At 43.2% G+C, this 23,587-nt stretch overlaps 1 long non-coding RNA gene across 11 annotated transcripts; it reads left to right on the forward strand.

The window, feature by feature from the left end:
• Positions 1-3,812: 3,812 nt before the first annotated feature.
• On the forward strand, positions 3,813-7,642 carry LOC125517628 (uncharacterized). 11 transcript variants are annotated; one of them, XR_015607830.1, is made up of 7 exons: positions 3,813-4,399; positions 4,492-4,554; positions 4,633-4,711; positions 4,820-6,499; positions 6,645-6,683; positions 7,226-7,289; positions 7,390-7,642. It is a non-coding gene; the product is annotated as an uncharacterized LOC125517628 (long non-coding RNA). The 11 variants fall into 11 exon arrangements; XR_015607829.1 differs by having other exon boundaries at positions 4,820-6,806; XR_015607828.1 differs by having other exon boundaries at positions 7,226-7,642.
• Positions 7,643-23,587: the final 15,945 nt, after the last annotated feature.

The following is a 23,587-nucleotide window of genomic DNA, read 5'->3' on the forward strand; positions in this document are numbered from 1 at the left end:
TGTTAGGCATGTTTACTAGAAGATAGTTAATACATCGACCATACAAAACATAGCCATTAATTGCAACTGGTATTGGTAAGATTGAATTGGTGAGTACATACTTGGTAAGTCCTGAGAGGTAGTTGCTAGGGCACTTCATCTTGGCCAGAGCCCGCCCGAAGTCAGCGGAGGCAGAGGCGAGCTGTTCCTCCGGGTCAAAGCATGGATCAGTGCCACTGACATGTGTACCTACAGGCAACTAGTAAATGGTAGAAGTTAAACTGCAATTGCACAAATGATGTGAAATACTGTAAGACATGGGATGCAGCTAACCTCGACGGCAAACAACAGCATCGGCCGTTATGACCCTGCGTAAGTACATGGACATGCAAGTAGAACAGGGTTAGCATCCACCAAAAATAGCAAATGTGTAGCATCTCTATTATATCTTCATTGCGGAGAGAAGCATGGTAGCAAATGGACAGATTAAAAAATGGATGCAATTGTTAATTGCAACAGGCTTAACAGCATCCTAAGTCATGTTTTGTAAGTTTGTAGCCATTGAAATACAACTATTTAAAAATGGATTCAACTACTAATTGCAACAGGCTTAATAGACATTCAAACTGGTACTGATAAAAATGCAATTGGCCTAGTTAAACATCACAAGGCAGGTGCTGCTAGAGCAGAGAATGGCCCAGATGTCTATAAAAAGGTAGGAAAAGTAGCAAAAACGTGTTAGGCATGTTTACTAGAACATGCTTAATACATTAACTGTACAAAACATAGCCATTAATTGCAACTGGCATTGGTAAGATTAAACTAGTGAGTACATACTTGGTAAGTCCTGAGAGGTAGTTTTTGGGGCACTTCTTCTTGGCCAGAGCCCGCCCAAAGTCAGCGACGGCGGAGGCGAGATGTTCCTCCGGGTCGAAGTGTGGATTAGTGCCACTAACATGTGTACCTACAGGCAACCAGTAAATGGTAGATCACAACTGCAGGATGCTGCTAACACAGCACTACGATCAGAGACCCTTCGAGAAACTGTGTGCGATGCAATGATCGCAAATGGTGTTGTATGAAAACCGTCAGAAATGTGTAAAACGTTTGCGATGACGGATGCATCGAACACGGTTCATGTTTTAGTTGCGTGTGCGATGAAGGGCATACGGTTCAGTTCAATGAACTGTTTGCGATGAGGCAACACAAAAGAAACGGGCAGCCAGATGGAGGCGTGTGCGATACACATCATACGTTTCACTCGGATGAACTGTTTGTGATTAGGAAGCACAAAAGAAACGAACAGCCCGATCAAGGTGTGTGCGATGTAGAGCATACGATTCACTTGGATAAACTGTTTGTCATTGGGAAGAGAACAGAAATGGTTCAATATGACAAGATGTGTGTGATTTGCGGCAAACAGGTCTGTAATCAGAAATGTGTGTGAAGACTGCTAATAACGCGGATGATTGCTTCTAATAAGACGTATGTGACATCTATTGGCCATTATGGGACGGGCAGTCAGCTGGATACACCATAAGGATGCGAAGAGGCATTCCTATCCGCAAGGACTAGCTGTTCCACCAGTAGCTCATGTAAGAAAACTATCAAGTTAAGTGTGCTCAGGCTGGAGCAGCCATCGGATGGGTGACTGGATGGGAAGTTGTGTCGATGTTAAATTAGGTTAACCTCGAGGTCCTTGTTTTTTAACACATGTTAAAGGAGGTCTACTACATTACTTTTTGACAATGTGCGATACGTGGCATACAGTTGATCCATCCGACCTATTTGTGATGGAATGGGCCGTGTGTGTTGTGGGCAAACGCTTGATAGTATTCAACCGTTTGGGATTGATGAATTCATCACTGACGGGATCCCTAGTGTGGTACGTGTTCATCAGATCATCATCTACTTCTTGTGCTAGCTCGATGCTAAGTTTCCATTAATTGATGGCGTTTTATGAACACGCCACCATTTCCCGCCATTTCCTCATATGTTTCCCGCCACCCTGCTATATTGCGCATAGGGGGAGCGTGACACATGGAGGCGACAAGCGCATCCTGTAGCACATCCACCTTTTCCAAGCATGCCAACCTACCAAAGCGCCGCCTCTGCCATCAACCTCGTCGATGAGGAAAACGAGCAGGCGCCACGGCTCGTCTAGGCCGAGGCACTCCCCGGCAACACGATGGATGATGTTGTGATGCACGTCATCGTCGGGGTTGAGCAGACCTTTGGCGCATGGCGCTTGAGCGTCGCGGATCAAGATAGGCATGTCAGCGCCGACAGGCTGCAGCTCGCCGCACAACATGATCGATGGCGTGCCGCAGAGCAAGCTAGGCACGTCCACGCCGATAGGCTACTGCTCGCCGCATGACGAGACCCTTGGAGCACCGCAGAGTGAGAGGCACGGCGCGCTGCACAACAAGAGCGGATCCATCGGCGCTTTCCTGCTGTCAACACGGTGTCACAACTGGGTACACGTCCCGTCAGTACCCCTATTCCTCGCCAGGAGTGGGCAGAGACCCTCAGCGTCGTACTTGCACCAGATGTCGGCCACGCCGTACTTGCACCGGATGCCCGCCGTGCCATTCGCATGGGTGCCGCCGTTCGCCTTGTCCGCGGCCCGCTGGAATCCAACGCGCTGGTCCGTAGGCTCGACCGCCTCCTTGGCCTAAGTGTCCACCTGGGCGCAGTAGAGGAACATGACCGTCGCATCCTCGAGCTGGTGATCTCTGATGAAATAGCCAACTTGGAGCTCGAGATCATGCTCCAGATGTACCGCGAGTGTGTCGACCTCTTGGACGAATGCCTGCACGAGTTAAGGTAGAGCCAAGAGCTACCCTAGGCAAGGGGTGCTGGTCATGGTCTCATGGACGGGTTTTATTTTGAAAAGTTGTTTCGACGCGGATAGCTTTGTATTCGCAACAATCATAGTATTGCTCTATTTCAATGTGTGTACTCTGTTTTCTATTCTTATATGTTCTGTTTCAATATGTGTGTATATGCTTTCCATTCTATATGTGTGGATGATAACAGCTAGATTCAAATTAGTATAGAAAAACAGATAGAAAATGGAATTCAGAATATATATATTAATTGTTCATTAGATCATCACACAATATATATATATATATGTATATTATATATTTAAACTAATAATGAGGCTGGGCAACTCGCTCCCAGGGCGCTCCCTCGATGGCAAGATTCGTTGGCCGTTCAATTTTAGTCAACCCGGTCTTTTCTTCGTTCTTGTCCGTTCGATGGTCGTTGCGTTTTCACTTGTGCGTTTTCAATGGGCGGTAGATCTTGGCTAGCGGATGACCTGTGGGCTCGGGCCGAATTTCATTGGCTGGGTGCCAACTTGTTGGGTGCATGGGGCAGCCTGTCGTGCTGTGCCGCGTGCATGCGAGGAAGTCCGGGTCGCGGGCGCTGCGCGCTGCTCCTCGCATTTTGCGCCTGCGCTTGTGCTGTCCTCATGACGTGTGGGCCAGTGCTGGCCCCGGTCCCGCTCATCAGCTGCGGTGATTACATGTCTTGTGTATATGATATTTCCTTGTTACCTCGGTCAACTGCTCCTGGCCCGGCGCTCCTCACGCGCTGCCCGCGTCATGCATCGTGGGGAGTTACTGCCTCCTGTGTCAGCTGCAGAGGGGTGGGTCGACGATGTGCACCTAGATTGTGCACATGCGTTTGTACTAGCCCGATGACGTGTGGGCCGCCGCTGCTCTGGTCCCGCTCGTCGGCTGCTACTCCTGTGTCTAGTGCGCATGTACCCCTTTCCTATGTGTGGTGTTGTCTCTCGTCTACTTTTGGACTTCGGAGAGAGAGGATAGACTGCAGCTGCCCGATGCATTTACTTGTGGGGCCTGGCTGACCGATGCATCTTGCGTGCCTCACCTCCATCCGCAGTTGGAGAGAGAGAGATGAATTGGTGCCTACTACGCGTTGGTCGACGCTGCGTCCGCCGCAGTCCGCGAGCCCGGGTGCACGGTGGCACTCACGGACCTCCACCGCTGCCTCGATGCCTTCAGCGAGTCCTGCGACCGAGCCGAGGGCCTCGTCCAGGCAGCGTCGCTGCCTCCCGCTGAGGAGAACGGGATGGGAGAAGAGAAGCATCGCCCTCCGACCACGCCGCTGGCGGCCGAGGACAAATAGCCCAATCGATCTACCTCTTCTCCTCTTGAGGTGATGTTCATCGTTCTTGTTTTTTCCGTGTGATGTTCATCGTTCCTCTTATTTTCTTGGTTGATGTGCTAATTGTGTTAGTCATCTAGAAGATGAATGAAACTGTGACGGGAAAGGAAAGGACAGATGGACTGGGATATATTGCCTCGCCGTGCCGCATGGTGGCCGAGATGCGGCAGCCCCATGCTCTGTTTCGATAGGCCTCCTCTGCTCGATGTTGCCGCTAGTTGAGGTTCGTCGTTCTCTGGTTCGCATGTTCTTCGCCGCTGCTTTGGATTCGTCGTGCTAATTTTGCATGTTTGCCTTCGTTTCCTTCATGGGCAGTTTGGTACGGTTTCCTGTTGTCGCTTGCGTCGAGCCTTGGGTCCGTCTCTCCTTCTCATTGAGGTTAGTCCACTCCTCTTGTGCTTGCCTATAAAATGTTTGATGAAATGCATGTGTGTTGATGCTTGTTCTATGGTTCAGCGTACTTTTCCCATTGCCAGCGCTTCTTCTTCTCATCTGTCCTGCTGCTTACCCAACGTGCTTCTGCTTGCTGCCTCGGGTAAATAGGCCGTTCTGTTGCTTCTGTGACTGGCTGAGTGTTCATTGCATGCCTGTGTGTCGTTGTGCTCTAACCGATTATTTTTTTGTGTATTTCGCACTTTCGCAGGCTGTACAATCTCTTCTGTTCCTGTGTCGTTCGACTCATAAGGTTTTCTTCTTTCCTTTCTACTACAAGTGTGCGTGTTTTACTTTGAGTATCTTCGTGTCACGCTGTCTGCCTGGTGATCTTTTAAATATCTGTATGCCGTGCCGATCGTGTAAATGTTCCGGATATGGTCGGGCATCGTGTGTTGTTCGTTCTCGTGTTGCTTATAATTCGTGTCTGTGTGTGAGCAGGATTTGTCCGCTTGTTTCTGTTGTTATACATGTTTTGGAGGTCATGGTAACTCGATGCCCCCGTGCTCACTCTTTCTGTTGTACACAGAAGCATATTTGTCCAATTCTCAAACTAATTTTTTGAAAGAAACCGCAGTTCATTACAACGCCAATTATGGATATGGATCCATCTTGCTGCGCTGGATGAAGGACTGGATGTAATAAGAATTGCATGTGACAATTGCTTATGAATAGTATTTGTTGTACAAACATCCAGTTAATTCTTGAGATACAACAGAGACACTATAACAGTACTACTTTAGTCAAATACATTATCCACTAATTGTTGTAGTGAAATGTCGCTCTAGCTATTAATTTGCAGAATCTTGCATGATAAACTATAGCCATGTGATCTCTATGGTGTTCTAGTAAATAAAGAAAACTAGAATATGTGCCTTCAAAATTTTCTATTTATATACAAAAACCATGCATTGGTACATATTAACCATATGAATAGGACTGAAGATCTATTTTTTGTCATGTTTGTAAGTTTTCTGTTATTTCCTCTCAGTGTGAATAGGACTGAGGAAGATGGACATAGCCCTTTAGGTAATTTCACTTTTTTTGAACAACAAACCGTAGAACAATAGTTCTATGGTATATTTTCATTAAAAAATAGTATGTTACAAAGGTAAAGGAGAAATAGAAACAAAAGAAAAAAGATCTAAGCTAATGGGGCAGAGCCCTTATCCAATTTCTGTTTTAGCAACATGAGAATCAGCTAAAAATTGATCTGACAGCCTTCTTGAACAAGGTGGAATGCTCGTCTTTGATCTTGTGTTGAAGTAGTTGAAGATCCGTTTTTAATTCAACCCTCTAATTTGATATTGTCGGCTAGATGTTTCTGAAGACCTTGCCATCTCACTTTGTCCTAGATTAATAAAAGATTACAAATTTATTTGTCTAAATAGGACATGTTATTTACGAAGGTATACCATTTCTATTGACTGGATAATTTACATGTTGGCAAGGACTTATTGGTGCAGCGTGGTCATAATTGCTCGGCCAATTTCCCAACCCAAATCCAGAACCGCTTCATCTTTAGATCTTTACATGATTGATGAAATGCCTTAGAGACTAAGATCTGCACTTTGTTTTTCTCCGTTCTCCTGCTCACGGATTAACAGATGGTTGTAAGAGCTAGAGAAGCATTAGGAACTGGTCTACAGTGTCTTCCAGTGTATGCGTACACACAATTCACTTTCCTTTTCTTTTTTCCCTTTGTATAGATGATGTGGTTGGGTTACGAAGCCTCTTCTTGCAGTGTTGTCTGCAAGGCCAAACGGAAGTTATTAATGCATTTGAGCTACTCTATCTGATTGTTCATTTGCATGAACCTGTTTTAGTTGATGTAAAAGTGTTCTCTATTTCAGAAAGCCAGAACACGAGATTGTGCCCCCTCTTGCTCCAGGTGCATGTTCCTGACCTCCTTTCCCCTCTGATTTGACTTGCTTTACCTTGTGTGAAGTTTTATACTTTCAACTTTACAAAGCTATATCAAGTTTGCTTTCAGCTGTACTTGGCTACACCTGTAACATGATGCATTTCTCTTTCAGTTTATTGAATACATTTTGAAGAAGTGAATGCTCTATCTGGTACGGTCCTATGACTCATTTAACAGTCCGTCAATTTGCTCACAAACCTCCTCATGTACAACATACAATGAGTATTCTGTCACGTATCACTCAACATCTTGATCTTTCAGCTAATAATATGCTGTAAGTTTTTAGGCGTATCACTGTTTGCAGCTTTTGGGTTCCTTCTGTGTGTTGGGAGATAATGCTCTTAATAAACTTTATCTTTCTGCAATGCTATGCCAGACAAATTCAGTACTGAAAATCTAGACTGTTCTTTCCACTCTGTAACAACTTCTATGCTTGCGCCACCATGATATCACTACAACATTTCCCTGGAAAATTTTATTAGTTGCATGTAAACTGAATTGATTTACCAGTAAAAACCTGGACAACTCATTTCAGTCGCTAACAACAATTGTGGCATTACCGGGATATGTCATGTACGTGCTCTGAGTCGTAGTAGGATGCAAAAAGTACAATAAGAGATAGAATGTATGCACTATGGCTAGTAGTAACATTTTATTGACTTGTGCAGTATTTGATACTATCTATTTCTGCAGGCTATTCCTCATGTTGCAACCTTTTCCCATAGAATTGAAAGGAAGATGGAAGAAATTGCAGGAGGTGTACTTAGTGTTCCATTAGTCTTAGTATCAGATTTCCATGTTCAGTTATTCACACTATATTATTGCTCGATATCCATGGCTTGCTATTATTTGAGCAGGAATGGTGTTTCCATGGTGACATTCAAAACCAGTCAAGACTATAAAGGGGTTGTGAAGGACGAAATGCTATGGATCCAGAGTGGGAGGGGAGAGTTACCAACAATGTATCAAGGATAAACCGTGACATGGATTCCTAAGTTCCAACTTACATAGCAAAATTATATAGGGAGAATGCCTGCATTTTGAAAACTCTATTACATAGTTTGAAGCTATGTTTCCTTCAATTTTCATTATTAAAAGGATCTTTATTATTGCCAATTTGTCAAGCATTTATTGTCGAATAACTCTTTGTTTCAAATGAGACCTGTGGCGCAAGGGGTAAATTTATTATACATCTTATTGTACACAGCAAGCCTCTTCTTTTTTTATTAAGAGGGGTTAAATTTATTACCATATGTGCTTGCTCACAACTAAATCAACTAAACCATGAATTTTCTTTTTGATATGTTTTTTTCAAACTGAGATATCTAATCATTATAACCTTATTTTCAACTAAAACAATGCTTCCTTAGCTGGTTTGTACATGTTACACAAATATAATTTTTTTTCAAACTCAGATTTCGCACCGTGATAACCACATTTTCAATATAACATCGTTTAACACATGAGTTTGTACTACCAATATTGAATAGGTTCTTGCAAAATAGAACTATTTTCATCGACAACATGGCTATAGCGGGTCTCTGCGCCATTTGGCGCAACGGATCAACTAGTATATATATACATACATAAACACTATTCTGATCACGAGATCAGAATAATATTCTGATCACACCATGAACTTCCCAAGTAACGCGCCTGACCTTCCCCGAGTACTAGGTTGAACTTCAACTAAAAGGTGTCCAAATGGGGCTTGCGATATACCGTTAGAAAGCTATGGACACCACTATCATGAACCAAGTTAAATTTTTGGCAAAATGTAAGCGGTTTAAGAGCAGTTTTGAAAACCGTTTTTTCTATGTACAAAAAATGTGAATCGTATTTTCGATCGCATTTCTAAATCGTTTATCGGAATGGGGTAAATAATACGGCGTTGGAAAGCTGCTGCAAAACCGCTCCTTCGACATGTTGAAAGTTTTCCCTAATTCCCTATGGATCAAGAGTAATTTGTAAAATCGTAAAATTTCACAAACCAAAGAGCCGAGTTCGTATTTTCAATGTAATTTCTAAACGGCTAATCCAATTGAGGCAAATGATATGGCGTTGGAAAGCTTGTGAAAATGCGCTACTTTTTCATGTTGAAAGTTTTTTCTAGTTTTGAACAGTTTAAAAGTAATTTAGGAAACAGTTAAAGTTTCATCAAGTTTGTATTTTCAAGCTAATTTTTAACCGTGCTTCCGAATGCAACAAATGATACGACATTGGAAAGCATGAGGAAATGCGATACTTTTCTATATATATTGTTTCTCTCAATTCCTTACTGTTTTAAGTCGATTTTGAAAATGGCTAAAAACATATTTTTGCTGTAATTTCTACAACCTTTATTGCAATTAGACAAATAATATACCACTGAAAAGCTACGAAAAATGTGAAACTTTTTCATGTTGATGGTTTTCTCTGATTCCTAGCCGTTTTCAAGTAATTTCGAAAACGGCGGGATCATTCGTTCTGCCTTTTACGCGAAACAGATTCTTCAAAAATGCACCGCGTGAAAAACTTGAACTTCTCGGCATGTGTACTTGAACTTCACTCTGTTTTTTCACGTGCTTTTCTTGCTCGTAGCTCTTCATCCACTGCTCGTAGCTCTCCATCCACTCACCGGAATTGAGCAGATGATACACCGACGGAAACCTGCTGCAAACACGCAACTTTCCCGTGTTGAACATTTTTTCATACTCGCGATGATTTCAAAAGTTTTTCATCTAAAATTCATTCAGTGTAGTAGTTGAACTTCCTGCTGTTTTCACGTTGAACTTCTGTGACGTATTTTTGTTTGTAATTTTTTCATCCATTTCGTCAGTGTTACCACCAATGATATTCGTTTTGAACAAACCTCTCACAATATTTTTTTTAACTTTCTCCGTCCGAGGACTTGAACTTACACAAATAATATTCCTGCCATTTTGAAATAAATTAGAAAATGACGAGATCATGATTTCTGCCTTCATCACGAATGGAAACGCACTGCGTGAAGTAGTTGAACTTCTCAAGCATATCTGTTTTGAACCTCACTCTGTTTTTGACGTGCTATTTTTTGCAATGCGTGAAGTAGATGAACATCTAGGGCAATCTGTTTGAACTTCACTCTGTTTCACTTTATTGTATTTTTCTTATACGAAACACATACCATGCAGTACGTGAACTTCTGGATGTTAGCACTTTGAACTTCTCTCTGGTTTGAGTGAATTATTTTAAAATACAACAAAAAAACTTTTTTTATGTATTTTGGACATCTAAATACACGGTGAACCTCTCTCACAAGAATTTTTGAACTTTTCCTCGCCGAGCACTTGAACTTCTAGCAAACATTTTTTTCATTTATGAGTTGTTTTTAAAAGTGCAAAAAATGGCATTGTGTGTTTTATTTTTTGAACAGGTAAATCCTAGGTTTTAATAAACTCCAAACTTCTCTCTTATTTCAATATGAACTTCACCTTTTTATATTTTGAGTAAAGAATTGTATTCGATTTTTATATGGAAAAATCGAACATGCAAATACAAGGTGAACCACTCTCGCAAGAATTTTTAAACTTCCTCGGACATAGCATTTGAACTTCTTGCAACAAACCTTTTAAGCTTTTTGTTTTCTATTCTTATATTTCTGATCTAAAACGCATTCGGTGTAGTAGTTGAACTTCCCGCTGTTTTCACCTTGAACTTCTATCACGTATTTTTGTTCAACCTTTCTCAAAAGAATTTTTAAACTTTCTCAAGCCGAGCACTCGAAATTCTAGCAACAAAACTTTTAGCCTTTTCTTTTTCATTGTTTTTTAATACAAAATGCACACCATGTAGTACGTGAATTTCTCGCAATTATCAATCTAAACTTGTCTCGATTACGTTAAAATATCTGAGTTTTTTATAGGCATCGAACCACTCTACCTTTTTTATTTTGAACTTCATTGTGTATTTTTTAGAAATGTGAGATTTGGAGGTCTTTTAGAAACATTTAACTTCTTCGTTATTTCAAATTGAACTTATTGGTTTTATTCTTTAGTAACTGGAAAAATTCAAATTTTCAAATACATATCAAACTGCTCCGCTTTTTCCAATTAAATTTCTTGGTTTTATTCTCTAGTAACGAGAAAACCTGAGTTTTTTACATACATTGAACTACTCTGTTTTTTAGAATCGAACTACTTGGATTTAATCTTTAGTATTGAGAAAAATGCCCAAAATGGCATTGTTTCTTGTTTTTGTTTTCTGATCTTCTAAATCCTAGGTTTTAATATACTTTGAACTTCTGTGATATTTTAATTTGAGCTTCACATATTTTATGTTTTGAGTAAACAATTGTGTTTGATTTTAAAACAAACATCGAATTTGGCCTTTTTCTATTTTTGAACTTCATGGTTGATTCTTTAATAACGACGGATATTTTAGTTTTTTAATGGTAAAATCCTAGTTTTTTTTGTAAACATCGAACCACTCGTTATTTTATTTTGAACTTCTATTTCGTTGAAAAATAGAAAATTTCTTTTTTTCAAACCCTTTTTTAGTTTTTCCTTTTTGTTTAATTTGAACTTCCTCATTTTATTCTTCAGTAACGAGAAAAAATTGAGGTTTTTATATACTACGAACTTCTCTGTTATTTTAAATTGAACTTCTTTAATCCTATTCTTAAAAAATATATTTTTAAATAAGAATCAAACTTTTTTTTAAATTGAACTTCATACTTTTATTTTTCCTAGAAACGAAAATAATTTAAGTTTTTTGTATACATCAAACTACTCCTTTATTTTAATTGATCTTCTTAATTTTATTCTTTGGTAACGAGGAAAATTTGACTTTTTTATAAATATTGGACTTCTCTATTTTTTAATTTGGACTTCTTGGTTTATTTCTGTTAGTAACAGAAATACCCTTGTTTTTGTAGCAAACATTTTGAACCGATTTGTTAGGAAGGTCAAGTCGGCCATCGCTAGAAGGTCAGAAGTTGTTGTTGGTCCATAGGAGCACCAAGTCGTCGCTAGAGAAGGAAGAGTGGCATGTCATCATCGTCACTATGGTGGGTTACTAAGTTAAACACCCTAACTTTTTCTTTTTCTGTTCTGCAGAATGCAAGTGTGAATAACTTGACAACATGATGTACATAGGGTGCTAGTGTTCCAGAAAATATACTTATCATACTTCTGACCTTCACGAATAAAGCATTTTGACCTTTCAGCCCCTTTTTGTTGTTCAACAACGGACTAAACTAGGCAAACACATATAATTATTTTTTGTTGCAGCTCAACTGATACACCAGGCAAAGGCGGCCTGCAACAGTGGCCAATTTTTCAGAAAGATAAACACAAAACATCTGTTTTATGCACTAGAGTTTTGCTGCAGACACCTGAATATTTTTTTCCTTTTGCACAAACAACCGTACGAACAATCATCACATTTCACAAAGGTCATTTAACCACAAGATTGTGGGCACACAGACTCGCAAACGGGAGGTGCACCATTTTTTTAGGAACACCAAGCTTGAGTGATAGTGGAAAGAAAGAATCATAAACTAAAGGGTATGCTGATCAAAGTGTTTTACGTACACACAAGAGTCCATAAGCTTTTCAGATAACAACATGTTGCCGTAGAAGTTATCTAATCAATTATGAAGAAGTTAATAAATGAAAAACAAGAGAGGAAAAACATGTCTAAATATACTAAAAAACATCTCTGAACCATCACATCCACATCACTCTGAACTTCAGTCCTCCTTTAAAACGCAAACTTTTTCCCGGTAAACATATGTGACCTTCTCCTGTCTATTTATTTGAACTTCTTTTCAAGACAAAATATTCTGGCGTCAATTTTCCTAACATATAAAATGGAAGACAAACAAACTCATTAGCAAAAACAGATGGTGGGTGGAATATTGTTCCCACGTTATCCACATACGTACACAAGTTGCTGAATTTTCTTTGATGTAATTTTTCAAATAGAAGCACACACAAAACCATCGAGGCAACATACTCTTTGACCATTTTCTGCTAAGTAGCTATACTGATGCATTCTTTTTCCATTTTCTTTGACTCTTCAAATTTGTGCCTACAAGAACAAGGACTAAACTGACAGAATTAGAGTTTCAGAACTAAACGAAAGTTGCAGCATGCTCCACCGCATGAGTAGAAGAAGAACGATGGCTTGCTCCTAGACCAAGTTCTTAAGAATGTTAAGATTCCTTCCAACATGTTCGTGCAGGCCTGTCTTTGCATATCCTACTTTTGTTTATTCTATCTCTCCAACCAACACAAGTACACATATTTTTGCAAGAAAGCAGCATGAGCACACAGTTGTCTGAATCTTATTTTATTTTATTCTGAGGTAAACTCTTGCTATTCCGGTCCAGAGCTCAGATACGTCCTTTTCCTGTCCTCGATGAATCATGGACCAATGATTAGTAAAATGTCTCTAATCATTGTGCGGTTTCTTTGGAGACAGGCCGCATAACTGTAATCTTGGAAAAGTCAATGTCTTGCTCACCAACTAGTAGTTGAAATCCTCTAAACTTGTCGTATTCAGCTCTACACATCACCACAACATTACCATAGTTGTTGCTAATCGCTAGCCTATCACCACACACTTCATGCCACCCACTGACTGTCATTTGTTTACTCATCCTCACATTTTCTTTATTCTGCAGATGTTGTCCCCTGCAACTTCTCAGAATCCTGAACAGTATAAAAGCACCTAAACTGTTGTGCATTTGTCTTCACCCCTCTCAACAGCAAGTGCCTCCAACCACACTCCCCAAGCCACCCTTCGCCTCCAAGGCTCCCAAGTCCCAAATTTACATCTCAATGGAGGCCGGAGGCCTAATTTCAGAGGCTGCCTGGACCATGTTTGACTTCCCGCCGCAGGGCGAGGAGTCCGATATCATGACGCAGCTGCTTGGCACCTTCCCCTCCCATGGTGATGAAGCCCAGCAGGATCTGCCTTGGTATCAAGTTTCCCATCCATCCTACTATGACACTGATGTTGATACAAGTGCATGTAGCGACAGCAATGCTAGTAGCTTGCCGTTCCATCCGAGTGTATGGGCTACTATTTGGGCGATTCAAGTGAAGCCCTGGGCATCTGCTCCTGCACTGCAACACATGACCTGAACTTGGTCCAGGAGACAGGCGCTGGAGGAGGGTGCGGCGTAGCAGAGGGCAGGTCACACCAGAAGGAAGGGCAGGCCGCGCCAGAGCGAATGGAAGTTCACACTGAAGCGGTGAACCTCTCTCACACAGTGGCAGACGGGTGGGGGGGGGGGGGGGGGGGGGGGGGGGGGGGGAGGCCATGAACGGTGGCATGCCCTCTGCTACATCGGGCGGAGGTAGTTTGCGTCGCTGGAGGTTGGATGGGGAGGCGCCTGTGGTCGGGGCAAAGCAGCGAGGAGGAGTTGAGCGATGTTGGGAGCAGCCTATGTCCCAGGGGAGGCGCGGCGGCGTACCAGAGGTAGGTGACGGGGTCGCGCGCCGGCGCTTCATGGCGGGAGGCGGCGTCAGGGTCGCACGCCGGTGCTTGGTGGCAGTAGGCGGCGGCGGGATCAGCCCCAGGTGGATCCGAGGGAAGGAGGCGGTCCGGTGGCCGGATCCGGGGGAGGTGGTGTCGCGGCGGCCGGATCCCGGGAGGGAGCGGCGAGGCGGCCGGACTTAGGGCCGGTGGCGGCGTGGTGGCTGGTTCCGGGGAAGGGGAGGGAGCGGCGCGGGACTGGGTGGGTTTTTTTCTCCGTGGCTTCGGAAGTTCGGGAACGCCTCTTCGGGCCCTATATAGAGCGCTGTGATCGAAATAGTTATTTTGATCCCGGAATTAGAATAGTGTCATCCTATATATATATATATGATGATACTTAACTACTAGGTACAATGCATAAAATTGAAAACAAACAATACTAAAACTAATAATCCCTCCTGAGGCCAGTATTATGTCAGCCCCTCGCCAGCAGCTCCCTTGTGCGCGGTGTCTTCCCAGTGTAGAGGCAGTACTCTGACTCCTCCGCCTCGCAGCGCTTGACGTACCGATCTGCCTCTTGCTGGCGGATGCGCACGGCCGATCTTGCCATTTCGTTGAGTGCCCACCAGAGGTCCTCGTCGGTGGCATGCTGGAGCTTATCGGCCCACCTCCACGCAGTGACGAGGCGCCCAGCGCCTATGACCTTCTTCGTGAAGTACCCGTCTTTGTACACCTCCTCGGCACGACGACGCGCCCGCCCCTAATGCTCCGCCGCCTCCTTTTTCCAGGCGACATCACGGGCTTCACAGGCCGCCTGGTACTTGGCTTCCTCCTCGGCCCTCTCCTTCTTGAACGCCACTTGCCTGGCTTTCTCAGCCGGCGGCAGTGACTTCCACATACAAAGATTGTACTGGCCCAAAACCAGTCCAAACTTGGGGGGTCCGGCACAACCTCGTCAGGCGGCGCGTAGGGGTCCTCGTCACTGCTAATCGAGTGAGCATCCTCGGGGGGCGGCGACTCCTCGTCGGCGCATGGGCAGACCGGCGATGCCATGTCAGAGAATTGAGAGAGAGAGAGGGCGGGCGAGGGGAGGATGCAGATGAGAATGCAGGCGGGACAACATGAGCAAGGTAGTATTTATTGGCGGCTGGAATCTAGATCAACGGGGATAGTACACACGCCGGTCGCCGGAATTTACATGTACTGTAGTTTGAATTACACATAATTCCCGCAGCAAATCCGTGTGTGAACATAAGCCAAAATTCGTGTGTGAACATAATAGCTGACGGTTTCCAATGCAGAATCGTGTCTGATTAATGATCCGCGCCATTCACCTACCAAACATCGAGCCGCGAGATAGACTGTCAATCATGTGGGGGCGGCTGTCTTGCCAGATCTTTACATTTTCTTTTTTAAACATCAGATATTTACATCGTCTGATGATTTTTTAAGTCGCACACAAGTACGCAAAAATATAATTTTTCAAACCGTTTTGGTAAGGCATTGCATGTAGATGTAGTTCAAATTTAAATTATGGTCATTAAATGGTTAGAAAATCACTTAAATGTCTTTAGAATGTCAAATGACCCCTGAAATTTACCAAATTCTCACATGATAGTTGTATTAGTGCATTTTAAACGTAGGAAAAAAATTGAAGGCCGTAAGAGGAAGCTATCTCCCGTTCGTCATCAAACATGCATTATTCCCTATCGGAACCATGAACCTTCTAGTGAGTTGCTCTGGTTTGTGAGGGGTGTGTGTCCAAACATTCGTCAAACATGCCAATTTTTTTACCACATCATCTTAGTGGCATGACATTACATCAACCAAGGTTTCATGTGTTTCTGATCATTTTTCTATTTTTTTGAATTAAAATGCCATGTCACTCCATGCATACGTATGCATGTGTCCATGTCTTGAGACCAATATGTTTGAAACTTTCTTCTAATTTACTGCACATGAAATTAACTCGCACAGAAGTACACAGATATGATTTTTCAAACCGTTTTGGTTAGGCGTTGCATGTAGATGTAGTTCAAATTTGAATTACGGTCATTAAATGTTAGAAATCACTTAAATGTCTTTGAAAGGTCAAATGACCCCTAGAATTTTCCAAAATTTGACATTACAGTTGTAGTAGTGCACGTTAGACGTTGAAAAAATTTCCAGGCTGTAAGAGGAGGCTATCTCCCGTTCGTCATCAAACATGCATTGTTCCCTCTCGGAACCACGAACCTTCTAGCGAGTTGCTCCGGTTTGTGTGGGGTGTGTGTCCAAACTTTTGTCAAACATGCCAATTTCTTTACCACATCATCTTGGTGGCATGACATTAAATCAAGCAAGGTTTCATGTTTTTCTGATCATTTTTTAATTTTTTGGAATTAAAATGCCATGGCATGTACTCCATGCATGTGCCCATGCCTTGACACCAATATGTTTGAAAATTCCTTCGAATTTACTGCACATGGAATTAACTCGCACACAAGTGCACAAAATATGATTTTTCAAACCATTATGATTAGGCGTTGCATGTAGATGTAGTCCAAATTTGAATTACGGTCATTAAATGGTTAAAAAATCACTTAAATGTCTTTAAAAAGTCAAATGACCCCTGAAATTTACCAATTTTCACATGATAGTTGTATTAGTGCACGTTAAACATAGGAAAAAAATTTGAAGGCCGTAAGAGGAAGCTATCTCCCGTTCGTCATCAAACATGCATTGTTCCTTCTCGGAACCACGAACCTTCTAGCGAGTTGCTCCGGTTTGTGACGGGTGCATGTCCAAATGTTCGTCAAACATGCCAATTTCTTTACCACATCATCCTGGGGGCATGACATTACATCGACCAAGGTTTCATGTATTTCTCATCATTTTTCTATTTTTGAAATAAAATGCCATTTCACTCCATGCATACGTATGCATGTGCCGTGTCGTGAGACCAATATGTTTGAAAATTCCTTCTAATTTACTGCACATGGAATTAACTCGCACACAAGTACACATATATGATTTTTTAAAACGTTTTGGTTAGGCGTTGCATGTAGATGTAATTCAAATTTGAATTACGGTCATTAAATGGTTAAAAAATCACTTAAATGTCTTTAAAAGGTCAAATGACCTCTAGAGTTTTCCAAAATTTCACATTACAGTTGTAGTAGTGCACGTTAGACATAGAAAAAATTTGAATGCCGTAAGAGGAAGCTATCTCCCGTTCGTCATCACACATGCATTGTTCCTCTCGGAACCACGAACCTTCTAGCGAGTTGCTCCGGTTTGTGAGGGGTGTGTGTCCCAACTTTCGTCAAACATGCCAATTTCTTACCACATCATCTTGGTGGCATGAAATTACATCAACCAAGGTTTCATGTGTTTCTGATTTTTTTGAATTAATATGTTTGAAAATTTCGTCTTGTTTACTGCACATGGAATTAACTCGCACACAAGTACACAAATATGATTTTTCAAACTGTTTCGGTTACGCGTTGCATGTAGATGCAGTTCAAATTTGAATTACGGTCATTAAATGGCTAGAAAATCACTTAAATGTCTTTAAAAGGTCAAATGACCCCTAGAATTTTAAAAAAATTCACAATACAGTTGTAGTAGTGCACGTTAGACATAGAAAAAAATTTGAAGGCCGTAAGAGGAAGCTAACCACGAGCCGTCTAGTGAGTTGCTCCGGTTTGTGAGGGGTGTGTGTCCAAACTTTGGTCAAACATGCCAATTTTTTTACCACGTCATCTTGGTGGCATGACATTACATCAACCAAGGTTTCATGTGTTTTTGATTTTTTTTCTAATTTTTTGGAATTAAAATGCCATGTCACTCCATGCTTAATTGTGTAATAGCCGTTAGACCAATATGTTTGAAAATTCCTTCCAATTTACTGCACATGGAATTAAATCACACACAGGTACATGAAATATGAGTTTTCAAACCATTATGGTTAGCTGTTGCATGTACATGTAGTTCAAATTTCAATTACGGTCGTTAAATGGTTAGAAAATCACTTAAATGTCTTAGAAGGTCAAATGACCCCTGAATTTTTCCAAAATTTGACATGATAGTTGTATTAGTACTAAAAAAATTCTCGTTCATTTAAAACATCATCCGTTAGCACTTTATTCCAAATTTGTCTTTCACAGCTAATAAAAAAAATATCTACAACATCACACACAATTGTTTTCTAGGAACAGTTTGCGATAAAAATATTTGGGTCTATTTAAGCCTCCCTCCTTAAGCTTCGCCGGCTCGTCTGCTCTAGTGCTGGCAACCCCTGAATCCATGAATCCCGATCCCCATTCCCGCACCACCTTCTTTCAAAGATGACGCCATGGAAACGCTTCGTGAAGGCCCGTACGATGGCCGCGTCCCCCCCCCCCCGAGCACCGCCTCCTACGCCAAGAGTGTCGCCACATCCGCATTGAGGGCGGCCGCTTCCATCAAGAGGGTGTCTACAGCAGCCGACAGGGCAGCTGCAGTAGCCGAGATGGCTGCAGCTGCTGCTGTGATGGCGGCTGCAAACGCTGAGAGCGCTCGAGCTGCTGTCCGTGCCGCTGATGTCGCCCTGGCCCGGGTCGAGGCCATCCACGCCAAGATCGAGGATGCATGTGCCAAGATATTCCAGGCCACCTCAGACTACAACATGCAACCAACGTTTGAAAAGGCGGCGGTGGCCATGGAGCACCTGCTTCCTCATGAGGTCGCCGAGCGGGAGCTGGAGATGCAGGAGGCGGCGGAGATCAAGGAGCGCCGGGAGGATGAGTTGCGCGTGGCTGAAGTTGAGGTAGAGAAGAGTCTATCCATCGAGGAATCCGTGATGGAGTACCAACACGAGCTCTGGCGCAGCCACTACTACGAGTACTACAACCTTGAGGGCGGCGCCGAGGACGAGGACGAGAACGCGGTCGACTTTAGCAAGGGGAACGTGGAGTCCACCAATGGCAGCATGTCGCCAGGACAAGTCATTGACGTCTCATCTCACACCGGCGATGCATAGGCCGGCGCGGCGGTGGATTTCTAAATATGCGTACTTAGGCTTTGTATTTAATGCTAGTCTTTTGTTAGAGCAATGTTTAGGTCAACTAGCTCCGTGTAATTACTAAAATTGCTCGATTCAGTAAGTGTGGTCTGTCTGTTGTACGCTCTTTTGTGTGCCCAAATTAGCAAGCGATGTTAAATTATGCAATGACGTACCCGGGGAAATTTCCACCAAAATTTGAATTATCAAACTCATCCCATGCACGTAAAGTAGAAGAATCATTTGCGATGCACACAATCGTTCAAAGTGAATGGTCCGGCGGCACCGCGCGCAAAGTTTCCCTCCACATTTCCAAAATTTTGGCCTACCACCAAAATATCTACCCCTTCCCCCCTTCCCCACCCCTTTTCTCCCCGACCACAAGTCACATTTCCCCTGTTTCCTCCTTCCTTCCTTCCTTGCTAAGCTATAGCCGCTTCCTCGATGTCGCCGTCTCGCATCCTAGTGCCGGGGTCGCCATGGTCTTCTTCAAAGACTTCTCCAGCGGCTCCTCATCCGGTGACTACTCCTTCACCACCCGGGTATACCTCTTTTCTCTCTCTCGGGCTATGACTTGGAATGAAGGATTTTTACCTGGAGGTCGATTTGAGTCGTTTCTTCCTCTTGTAGCTGCCTAAGACCATCAGTGGCAATGAATGGAGCGGGGTGGCTGAAGATCTATCTGCTCGTTTTCACCATCAATCTCCATGCGTGAAGCTACTTGTGTTTGATTCTGTGGACACTGGGAGGAAGTTTCTGGCATGTGCAGAGAAGGTTAGACCCTCTTCCGTTGTTACAAATCATTTGTTAAATGTGATTCAGACACTGTCATGGTCCCAACGCATTCATACCACACCTTCAACCAAATGCATCCTAAGACAGTGTCACATTTTGTACCTAGTATCTTCAATTGTTTCCATCTCATCAGCGGTGCCATTAGAAAATTATTTGGCACCTCTTCAGCAGTTTGTGTAGCCAACTTTGGTCCACACATCCGAGCAGCCAAGCTGTAAAATACTAAATCTTTATGCCACGAAGTAACTGGGCATCGGAGCAACTACGTGCTCAGGAGTCGAGGTCCTTGATTTTTTCCCGCTGCATCGGCTCGCCAGTTCAGGGCACCGGTGCGAGATGTAGCAACAGTTGTCTCTACACCAGTTTTGGCACACATAGTGGACGGCCTTAGTGCTATTAGTTCTATGTTACTAAATGTGTGCATGTACACACCTGTTAGTATCAATTTACTGTCATCCAAACACTGTCGCTATGCTATTGCAGTTATATTTACCTTCCTCATAAAATGTTCAATTTGTTATTTATTGTACATGAGTAAGAACTTGTAGCGTCGTTGTAGTTAATTATAGCTTCTGATGTTCCAGAATTTGGTTGTAGTTAATTATTTCATTTGCACATTGATCTTTTTGAGAAGATATGTCATAATTAACATGTTTCTTTAGTTTTTCAAAATAACCATTGGTGATTTTCTATGTTGCTATAAACCCATTTCCCCTACAATTGTTACTGATCTAGTTTTAAATATATAGGATGAACGGAAGTGTTCTTACTTGGAGTGGGTTGATCAAGAGTGGCCACAGTCTTTGAAGATGTGCCAAACGAAGCTCTGGAGCATGTATGAAGAAGTGAACACAACTAGGCTTAGAGAAAGTCTTGTCAACGCTGAAGCATATTTCAAGATGCGGGATAAAAAGTTGAAGGTGTTGGCGAAGGAGGAGGCACTTTCCCAGTTGGCCTGTGCAAAATGGGTTCTTACTGAACTGAAAGCAGAGGTGGATAAGACGAGCCTGGATGATCTTGATTAGGGAAAAGAATATACTGTTCTTATGAAGTTGAACTAGCTATATGTTGTACTGTGATGTTTTCATGTAGCTACCGTACTGTGATGTTATAATATATTTACGTGCCTGATATGAAATTGGCAAACAGCTATTCGATATGAAAGGGGAATTTGCGTAATACTGGAATTATTAATTGTAAACTAATAAACCTGCTAAATGTGTCATGGACCTGTGCAAATGGTTCTAGCAGTAAAAGTGGTTGCGATGGATAGACCAATGCCGCACAGTTTTCTTCATCAAATCGTGTGTGATATAGTTGATAAAAGAAAACAGTTAACCAAGGAAGACCGTCTGTGATAGTTACAACTTTCACACACGAGCCTACACATAAAACTGTGTGGGATTTACGTCCGAACAGAAACGTTTTCCCTGGATTGACTGTGTGCGATGTACCTAAGAACGGAAATGTATTCCTTGGATTGACTGTGTGTGATATACATATGAATGGAAATGTTTTTCTGGGATTCACCGTGTGGGATGTACATACCTACAGAAATGATTTTCTCGGATTACCGTGTGGGATGTACATACATACGGAAATGATTTCTGGGATTCACCGTGTGGGATGTACATACCTACGGAAATGATTTCTAGGATTCACCATGTGGGATGTACATACCTATGAAAATGATTTTTGGGATTCACTGTGTGGGATGTACATACCTACGGAAATGATTGGGTTTCGATGCCTCACCCGATCGCACACGGCCCTAGCCTGGGTCCCAGGAGGGCCTTTCCCCGACGATTTCTAGGTCGTGTGGGAAGGGTACCCTATCGCACACACTCACTTGGCAACGATTCCTACTGCCCTCGCAGAAAGGGGTAAAAAACCGTTTGTTTAGGACCGACGCAGACCAGTGGATGTTAAACTACAATTGCACAAATGATGTGAAATACTGTAAGACATGAGATGCAGCTAACCTCGATGGCAAACAACAACATCGCCTCCACAATGAGGAGTAGTGAAATAAACAAGGCACGAGCATGCTTCATAGATCAACCGTACAAATCATAGCCATTGCAAGTGGTATTGGTAAGATTTTGCTGGTCAGATCTTACCTGTTAAGTCCTGGGGGTAGTCGCTAGGGGACTTCATCTAGGCCAGAGCCTGCACCATGTCGTCGGCGGCAGCGGAGGCGAGGTGTTCCTCCGGGTCAACACACACAACGACCATCGCCCCATGGACCGCCATCAGCTCCTGGCGGTGGGGATTTGGAGGCATGAGGATGTTTCGCATGCGCCATTTAAGCAATCAAGCCGGGTCATGATAGAGATTGGTGGGTTACCGGACTGGAACCGAGCAGAACGTAGATGTGGTTGAAACTATGGTTGTGGCAGTGGCGGTTTGAGATGTCGGTAGGGGGGAGGCGCAATGGAGGGATACTAAAGGCCCTGTTCAAGAATTCATCCGATTAACCAGTTAAATTGCCGATTAATCCCTACTCATAGGGTCACCGAGTAGCTGATAAACCGAAAAATCGTCGATTAATTGATTAAATGGCCTATTAACTTGCCGATTAGCCGATTAATCCCCTACTCACTAGCCAAACGAGCAGCTACCAGTTAACGATTTCCTCAACAATGACTAAAGGTGGGGATGTGGTTGGAGGAATAAATTCTGAAATCGTGCACCTAATGAAATCATGCGCCTAATGAAATTCTGAAATCGTGCGCCTAAGGGTACGGCATAGAAACCATGCGTTTTGTGATCTTCTAATGAGTAATGCAAAAAACGCACATGGGCACACATGCTAATCAACGCTCAAAGCCCTCAAAGGATGCTCTTACCGACATTGTATGTTAATACTACAAACTTAAAGTACTACTGGTAATTTGCTCTAATACTACAAACTTAAACTACTTCTCACATGCTGCCATCGGGGCATTCTGGCCAGACGCCGGCGTTCTCCTTCCTGGCCTTGTAGGCAGCAACCCATCATGCTTCGATCTCCGCCAAGCTCTCCTCACCATGACGTGCAGCCTCTTTTTTCTTGCGGCGGCGGGAATCTCTTTTCTTGACTGCTTTCTGCCTTTTCCGCTCCTTCTTTGCGGCTTTAGCTGCCTTTAGATCCACCACCCATTCGGCCATGGTAGCCTCAAAGTCCTCCCATGTAACTGTCTAGCCGGCATCAGCGATGAACTAGGCGTGGCGAGATCCCATCGCTTCCTTACCATGTGTGCGGTCGTGGGCGGCGAGGAACGCGGCGCGGCGGGATGCCACCGCTTCCTTACCAGTTACTATGCGCCGCGGTGCCATGGCAACACATGGAGAGAGCTCTGGGATGGAGGGGCTAGGCTGCCATACAGTGCAGTGGTATTCAAGAGCTGAACGACAAATGACAACAGAAATTTGGCTTCCCTTACAATTTTGCTCGTTCATTATCGCACACAGTTCATCTCCGCTGCTTCCAAAAACAATGTGCGCGGAGCCTATTGTGTGTTACGTTATGATTGGCTGGAACCCCAGCCACACGGATCGCGCATGTGCACCACAGGATTTGTCGCGGCTGAACGACAATCTACGTCCCTCACATCACACCCGTGCACCTGTAGCTGAATTGGATTTATATGCGCTAAATGCCTAGAAAATGCACATAATCCCCTAAATATGGTAAATGAGCCCGGAAAAATGCCAAATTTGAACACGGTGATTTGCAGTGTGTATGTTCGTCGTAGAAAATAACTCTAGGGCAAAGAACGAAGAAAATTTGGATTCCCCTTCAATCTTGGTGA

The sequence above is a fragment of the Triticum urartu genome, chromosome 6A, assembly GCF_056163025.1.
Source record: "Triticum urartu cultivar PI428250 chromosome 6A, HENAU_Tu73, whole genome shotgun sequence".
NCBI classification, from domain to species: domain Eukaryota; kingdom Viridiplantae; phylum Streptophyta; class Magnoliopsida; order Poales; family Poaceae; genus Triticum; species Triticum urartu.